This window comes from Rhinopithecus bieti, unplaced genomic scaffold (assembly GCF_001698545.2).
Source record: "Rhinopithecus bieti isolate Rb0 unplaced genomic scaffold, ASM169854v2 scaffold_1618, whole genome shotgun sequence".
Taxonomy (NCBI): domain Eukaryota; kingdom Metazoa; phylum Chordata; class Mammalia; order Primates; family Cercopithecidae; genus Rhinopithecus; species Rhinopithecus bieti.
This window is the reverse complement of record NW_016803937.1, coordinates 1,148,497-1,154,852: the sequence shown is the minus strand read 5'-3', so window position 1 is coordinate 1,154,852 and position 6,356 is coordinate 1,148,497.

Sequence of the window (6,356 nt, the reverse complement as noted above, 5' to 3'; positions counted from 1 at the left end):
TAGGTGGGGGTAGATGGGGGTAGGTGGGGGTAGGCAGGGGTAGGTGGGGTAGGTGAGGGTAGATGGGAGTAGGTGGGGGTAGATGGGGGTAGATGTCACTTGCTACCAAAGCGTCTGCTGCGGGGCCCCTGATCGCCGCCTCCCTGCCTCCATCCACCGGGACCTGGCCCCTTGGTTTTGCGTCTGTGGAGCCTCTGTGATGACGCGTGGCAGAGTGTGTGTGCTCATGGCTTTGGTTTCTCTGGAAAGGGTGTCCCAAGAGGAGGTTGTTCAAAGACTCTTCAAGGACAGGAATTGCTCTCCTCCAACTCTTTAGATGTGGATAGAAGTTTTGTTCTCGTGTTTTATGTGGTGCCTGACGTAATGTTATGCGATTCTTCAGCACCAAGAATGGGATCCTCATCAGTTGCTACAGCTGTCCTCGTGCATCCACTGCAGTGGCTGGTTTCTGGTGGATGCCCCTCCCAGCCCCTCCCCACTCCCCACCCCGGCTAGAGCAGGAACAGGACAGAGGCTGTTGGTGGCTTTTTGGTTAAAAACATTGGCAGGGCCTCTCGCCCAGTGTGCTGGCTCAGGGACGCAGAGCTTCCTGGCCACGTTTTGGCTTTGGTCCTGTTTGTCCCCACAGCAGTCCATGGGCCGTGAGATCTCAAAGTCTGGGCACTGGAGGCTTTGCTCTCTGTCCTTCACACCAAGCTGGCCTGAGCTCTCCACCTGCTGGGGCTGCCCAGTGCTCCTTGGCTCAGAAACTCAGAAATGCTTCCAGCCACCGGCCCACGGGACCAGTGTGAAGACCCGGTGCTGGGGCTCCTGGCTGGTGCTATCACTGCTGAAGTTTGGGGGCCTGCCCTCCTTGTCTTCCCCGAAGTCCCCCCTCCCTAATCCCTGGGGGTATCGGGAGAGTAGGGGTTCCTAGTTGCATTTCTCCTGCGTGAATCAGATCATCTTCTCACCCCGCAGAAGCCTTGGGACGCCGAGGCTGGGTGGGGACGGTGGAATAATCCTCCGTGGCACGGGGACGGTCACTGTGCTCATCACTCTTAGCTGCAGTGCGTGTGACCGTCGCCAGGGCTGCCGTGTGAGGACCGGGAGTCGGCTGCGTCTGCTCTGGCCCGGGTAGTTTATAGGGTGGTTTTTACTCCTTGCCGAAGCCCAGCAAGGCAAACAGTGTTTAACTCTTTTCACGGCTGAAGAAATGGGACCTCAGAGAGGTTAAGACACTGGCCGGGGGCCACCTGGCCAGGAAGCTTCCGGGCCTCACCTGCACCAGAACTGTCCGATGGGGACGTCATCTGCCTCCCAGATGGTATCTTAAAACAAACAACAATAACACATGAGGAATTTATTGAGATACACTTCACGCACCGTACAGCTCACCCATTAGAGTGCACTTCCGTTGAGAACATTTAGAGATGTGTACCCACGACCCCATCAACTCAGAAACTTTTGTTACCCCAGACCGAAGCCCCCAGCCTCTCGCCGGCCCCGCCAGCCACACTCTGCTTCAGTCCAGGAGGCGTCAGCTCTGGTCCTGTCCCACGCGCAGGTCACACAACGTGTGGCCCTTTGGGAGTGTCTCCCTCGCTCAGCGTCGCATGCTGGGGGCCCGTCCGTGTGGCCAGCACCACCCCAGATGGGAGCTCGGCTGTTCCTGTCTGAGCCTATGAAGGCTCCTCAAGAACGATGAGAAACTTCAGCTGCATTGGCTCCAGCCAGTGTGGACGCGGCTACGCTTCTGTATCCCGTTTTCTGCCTGTCCCCACAGGCTGACAAAATGTGCTACCCACCCCTCCCTTTCTGCTACACCTGGAGGCCTCCAGCTAGACTTCCTTCAGGCCCGCGTTTCACTATTAGTATGTGGACCTCTGGGTATTTTTTTCCTGGAGAGGACACTACTTGGGTATTATGGGGAATTTTGGCCAGGCACACAGTGGCTCATGCCTGTAATCCCAGCATTTTGAGAGGCTGAGGCAGGAGGATCACTTGAGCCCAGGAGTTTGAGACCAGCCTGGGCAATATAGTGAGACCCTACCTCTACAAGAAACTATTTAAAAAAATTAGCCAGGTGTGGTGCTACATGTGTATAGTCCCAGCTAGTTGGGAAGCTGAGGCGGGAGGAACACTTGAGCTGTGGAGGTCAAGGCTGCAGTCCGAGCTATGATGGTGCCACTGCACTCCAACCGGGGCAACACAGTGAGACCCTGTCTCAAAAAAAGGAAAGAGGAATTTTGATCCTCAACACTATAAAGGCCTCTGTAACACATACAGCATTTTCTTTCCTTTTCCTTTTTTTTTTTTTTGAGACAGAGTTTCGTTCTTGTTGCCCAGGCTGGAGTGCAATGGCACAATCTTGGCTCACTGCAACCTCTGCCTCCCAGGTTCAAGTGATTCTCCTGTCTTGGTCTCCCAGGTAGCTAGGACTACAGGTGCCTGCGACCACGCCTGGCTAATTTTTGTATTTTTAGTAGAGATGGAGTTTCACTGTGTTGGCCAGGCTGGTCTTGAACTCCTGACCTCAGGCAATCCACCTGCCTCGGCCTCCCAAAGTACTGGGATTATGGTGTGAGCCACCGTGCTTGACCACATACAGCATTTTCAAAGGGCCCAGGGGGACACAGTGAGCCCAGTGACCCCAGGCAGGATTAGTAAATAAGCGTAATTGGGAATGGATGAAGAGCTGAAAGCTTGAGTGCTAAGTTGTAAAGACTCAGAAGCCCTGGTGGGAGCTCGGTGGTTGATTGATGATGTCTGCCACAACTGGGTAGGGGGTTAACAGCATGTGTGCTACGTGGTGACATCTGGTACAGATTTGGTTGGGTGGGAGAAGTCCCTGGATTCCAGAAGTCAGGGTGGGCACACCCAGGAAGCAAGCGCTCATACCACCTCGTGTGTTGATGGCTGGCCTGGCTGGCCTGGCCCGGGAGGGTCTATCACAGTTGCAAGCTGTGGGCCGACTGGATCTTGGTGTGGGCCCAGCAAGCTGCTTTCAGGGAGTCTGGGAGGAGCTGCCTCTCAGGTCAGCCACCTCTGAAGAGTGGAGGGTTTAAAAACAAGACCTCATTGCCCTGCCACACCTGCAACATCTGGCCCAGCACAGCGTGTGTCCTTTTTGGGTAGCCGGGTTCCTGCAGAGGGAGACAGTGTGGTTGGGCACCAGCAGGCGCCTCCACCTGCGCCCCCACACCCTGGAGTCAGTGCGTTGCAGGGCCGTGACGGCCCCTCCTCTTCCTCCATGCAGCCCCTGCACCCACCTCTCCCTGCTCGTGATTTACCTACGGGGCTCGGCACACGGATTCCTGAAGGAAATTTTCTCCATCGGCGAGGCCGTACAATAAACTCCCACAGATGAGATTGGCTGTCTAGCAGAGGAGACCCTGTGTACTCTTGTGTTCTAGAACTTTCTTTTGGTGTCATCTTATTTATTTTTGCAGCCTCCTACCTAATTTGTTTCTTTTGAAAGGTTAGGTTTTTCCCTTTAAAAAATGATTCAGACAGCAAATATGAACAGAGAAAGGAGCAGGCTGCCTGTGTCCACAGGTCTGGGCCGACCAGGGGCTTTTCCACGACACTACCCGAAGCAGCCCCCACTGTGGCCTTCACAGATGCTTCCTTGTTTATTCTGCACCACGGGAGCCAAGGCAGGCTGGGTGGGCCATGGCTGCTCTTGGTCCCAGCGATGACATTCAGGTGCAGGCTGGGGTGGGGGTGGCACCGCACTCTGGGCGTGGATGCCGCCGGCCACCAGCCTGGGATACCACGGATGGAGCTCAGCTCAGCCACCACCTCACACTGCCACACAGGCCAGGAGGTGAATTTAGGTGAAGTCATCGCACCCAGGTGGGAATCCCACTGACTGCCTTCAGGGAGGGCGGCAGCAACGCCAGCGTCTCCAGGGTGATTTTCGGTAGAAACAGACCCCTCTAGATCCCAGAAACTGGGCCCTCACCATGGCCGGCTCAGCCTCACTGGGGGAATAGCCATCGTAATAACCAAGTAACAGCAGCGAGGGTCACGAGTTCTGCCTTTGGGGTGTGCTGGCGGGTGGGCGGGGGTCTCTGTGCCTCGGCCCTCTCAGGCCTTTGCAGCAGGTGCCACAACTGTCCCAGGCTTCAGACAAGCTGACTGTGGCCAGCTGGAAAAGACTCCCCTAAATAAATGCCCCGATCCCCAGAACCTGTGCTTGATGCCTGGATTAGCTCATTTTCTTTTTCTTTTTTTTTTTTTGAGATGGAGTCTTGCTCTGTCGCCCAGGCTGGAGTGCAGTGGCACCATCTCGGCTCACTGCAAGCTCCACCTCCTGAGTTCATGCCATTCTCCTGCCTCAGCCTCCCGAGTAGCTGGGACTACAGGTGCCCGCCACCGTGCCCAGCTAATTTTTTGTATTTTTCATAGAGACGGGGTTTCACCGTGTTAGCCAGGATGGTCTCGATCTCCTGACCTTGTGATCCTCCCGCCTCAGCCTCCCAGAGTGCTGGGATTACAGGTGTGAGCCACCACGCCCAGCTTGGATTAGCCCATTTTCACACTGCTATGAAGAACTGTCCAAGACTGGGTAATTTATAAAGGAAAGAGGTTTAATTGACTCACAGTTCAGCATGACTGGGGAGTCCTCAGGAAACTGACAATCATGGCAGAAGGCAAAGAAGCAGCAAGGACCTTCTTCACAAGGCAGCAGGAAGAAGCAATGCCGAGCAAAGGTGGGAGAACCCCCTAAAACCATCAGCTCTCACGAGAACTCGCTCACTACCACGAGAACAGCATGGAGGAACTGCCCTGTGATTCAGTCACCTCCCACCAGGCTCTCCCTCCACACGTGAGGATCATGGGGATTAAGTTCGAGGTGAGATCTGGGTGGGGACCCAGAAACTGCCCATGTCACTGCCGTACACAGCACTGCTGGTGGCTGAGGGTCACGAGGCTAGGTCTTCCCAGATGATCCAGCTGGGCCCAACATAATGGCAGGGTCCTTTTAAGGAGGAGGCAGAGGAGGATTCGGCCCACATGGAGGCAACGGCCCTGGGACACAGATGTGGAGGCAGAGATTACAGGGAAGCGGCCACAAGTCAGGGCACACCTGACCTGCAGACTTTGCAGAGGCAGGAATTGCCCTCGGTAGAGCACAGCCCTGCAGCCCTTGGCTTTGTCCCCACAGGGCCCACGTTGGGCTCCGGCCTCCACGCCGCGTTTTAAGGCCCTCGGTTTGTGACGTCACGGCAGCCCAGGAGCCAGCGATGGCTGAGGGCTGAAGTACCCTCCCACGCCCTGCACGCAGGCCTCGCTGACCCTGGCTCTGAGCTCCTCCGTGTGATCTGTATGGCATTTGGAGGTGGATGCAGAGTAGAGAAGAGAATACTTTCTCGAAGATTTTTGTCCCCTTCTCCTTGAAGAAATGAGGCCATTTCCTTCTTTGGGACGCGCCCTCCCATCGCCCATCCTCAGCCTACACTCACTTCTGGTGGGTAAGAGGCTGCAGACCCCCCAGCCCACCTCTGCGCCTGCTGGCCAGTGGGAAGGAGGCAGAAGAGACCCCGGCTCTGGGGCTTTCCCTCTCCTGTCCCCGCCGGCACGTGCCACTGTGGTCTGGGAGACTCACTGGGCTCTGTTCCGGCAGAACTGTGGAGCCAGGGCTGGCCATCCCCCCAGCATCAGTTACATCTGAGCAATGGGCGCCTCACCTCCTGTGCCACCTAGGCTGGGCTGAGATGGGGAAGACGGGAGAGGCCGGGGCAGAGGAAGCTTGGAAAATTAATAGGGTGCAGTGATCCACACCTGAGCGGCTTCATGGAGCCTCACTGTGAAGAAGGGAGGGTAATTCCAGTTCTTCCTTGTTTAACCTGAGCTGCATGAAGACAGCATGACACGTGTTAGTAAAAACAGAAAAAGGCATGTGTGTGCAGGGGTCTCTGTGCGTGGGCACTTAGCATCACCCTCCATCGTCACGCGGCTCCACACACAAAGCTTTGGGGTTTTGGCTCGATTATGATTCAAGGAAACTCACCGGGAGAACGATGTTCCCGAGACTCGTATGTTTCATCCCAAGCCTGCCAGGCACCTGGGGCTTCTCTGCAAAGATGGGCCTCCTGGACTTTTCCTGGCCTTACTGTGCCCCGACGCCCGCAGGGCAAGGCACTTTGGGCTGGTTGGCGTCTGAGTGTCCTGAGGCTGCTGGAATGAGTCACTGCGAACCCACAGCTTGAAAGATAAGCATATTCGTAAGGGCTTTGGGGCTGGGAGTGTGAAGTCAGGGCATGCGCAGGGCCGTGCTGCCTCTGAAGGCTTCTGGGAGGCTCCCGGTGTTCTTGGCTGTGGCCATGTCTCCCCGGTCTCTGTCTCCATCTCCATGCAGCCTCTCCTCT